Genomic DNA, 2,204 nt, shown 5'->3' with positions numbered 1-2,204 from the left:
TCAAATACTGTACATTATTGTAGTGTCTCTATGCGCCGCCTCTCTCAAACGCTTCGTTTTCTACAAAGTCCCTCCTTCCTACAAGCGCAGTCTGCTCTGATTGGCCAGCTGACCCAGTGCATTGTGATTGGCCGAACACCGCAAGCACTCGTCGGAAATGTAACGCCCCTTACCATAATCGCGAGCTTCATCTTTCAAAATAAATGTAAAGACAGTAAATAATGTCATTAGTTTTACCATCAGTTCAAGCCCGAAAGGGGAACAGAGTCGCGTGACAGACACAGTGATGAAGCTGGTATGTGTTTGCAGTACACAAGCCACGGTTAAGACAGCTGACTCCACTTTGATGTGACCCTGTCGCTCTCTCTCTCTCACACACACACACACACTGTGCGCAAAACTCTGCATTTGAACAGTCAATAACAAATACTTAAACTAATAACAAAACGGTAGCTGATTCAGAAGCGTCAGATTGTCATAGTAAAGTCAGAATTACCTCCTCTCCTAGGTTCACGAAACGGTCGTCCATAAAATGCATTGCTGTTCTGTTGTAAGTAATCTTAAAGATTCCTAAATGCATCTACTTTCGGAAGGCCAAATAAAGTGCTTTTGCTTTCGCCTAGAAACACACAGCGTCTCCCTGACATGGCTGCTTCAACACTAACTGCGGTTACTGAAACCACGCCTTCTTTCTTTGCGTGCACATTTGGGCGGCATTATGCAAATATTTCCACATAGTGAGGTAGATATGTGGGGGCGTGTTAGAACGAGCCGTTTTAGGAGGGCGTGGCAGAGTCTTAACTTTGATAAAGAATATCTCTTTGGTTTTGAGACTTTAGTGTTTGCAACTTCAGGGATCTTATCTATGCACAATCAGCTTGTAATACTCCAAAGAGAAAGGAAAACTTGAAATCGCATCATATGACCCCTGTAAAAAAATCACAATCTAAAAAAACTATGTAGTTTACAAACAAGTAACATCATTTTCAAGCCAATGTTTCTAGTTTAATCTGTTAGTCAGCAACTGTCTTAGCATAAGTAAATGCATACACCCTACATACTTTTTTTCACGCTGATCATTTGTGCCTTGGAGAGAGAAAAGTAGGTTAAAGTTCAAAAGGACGCTCAGAGATTTCCTCCTATTTAAAGAAGAGAGTGCAGGTAACTTGCAGATCTTTATTCAAAACTGTGTTAAAGTTTCTAAACAGTGTTTAGTATATATAAAAAAGGTTTGATAATTGAAGTGTATCCACTTTTTAAGAAGCATACTCGAAAATAAACACAAGATGAACCCGTGAATAAAATGACACGGGAATGCTGAGAGAAATGCTCTTTGAAGCCACAATGGTGCACATACATCCCACTTTGGAATAGTGGGGGTTGAGTGAACTGGGGTCAGAGGTCACCAAAGCCTTCTGTCTCTCACTGACCATAGGATTTATTCCCATGAAGCCAGAGTGTCTTACATGCATACTATTTTTAGCAAACTTTTTGATGACATGTAATGTCTTGAGGTTTGCATTCCCAGGATTCCCACCAGTTTAGATGAGCAGTTATTTCAAGAGCCAAGACAGATAATCAGAAGGATTTTGTGCAGACTTTCCATCACCCCCACCCCCAACAAGAAAAAAGGGATGCTCTACAATTACATGCATGACATAACATTTTGTTGTCTGTCTTGATTGGCGACATGGGTTGAACATGAAACATCTGCGCAGTACGGTATTGAAACCTTAAGGATAAAACGCCTTCACCTCATTCTTCACTTCTGCCATGATCAGGTATGTGGACTATTAAATTTAATGCACAAATGTGACCCTGGAACACAAAACCAGTCATAAGTAGCACGGGTATATTTGTAGCAATAGCCAACAATACATTGTATGGGTCAAAATTGTCGATTTTTCTTTTATGCCAAAAATCATTAGGATATCAAGTAAAGATCATGTTCAAAGAAGATATTTTGTAAATTTCCTACTGTAAATATATATATTCCTACCGTAAAAATATATATATATAAATAAATATATATAAATATATATATAACTTAATTTTTGATTTTTGATTAGTAATACGCATTGCTAAGAACTTCATTTGGACAACTTTAAAGGTGCTTTTCTCAATATTTAGATTTTTTGCACCATCATATTCCTTTTTTTTTTTTAAATAGTTGTATCTCAGCCAAATATTGTCCTATCCTAACA

The sequence above is a fragment of the Sinocyclocheilus rhinocerous genome, unplaced genomic scaffold (assembly GCF_001515625.1).
Source record: "Sinocyclocheilus rhinocerous isolate Xijiao unplaced genomic scaffold, SAMN03320098_v1.1 scaffold2084, whole genome shotgun sequence".
NCBI classification, from domain to species: domain Eukaryota; kingdom Metazoa; phylum Chordata; class Actinopteri; order Cypriniformes; family Cyprinidae; genus Sinocyclocheilus; species Sinocyclocheilus rhinocerous.
The sequence above is the reverse complement of the archived record's forward strand: the minus strand, read 5'-3'. Positions refer to the sequence as shown.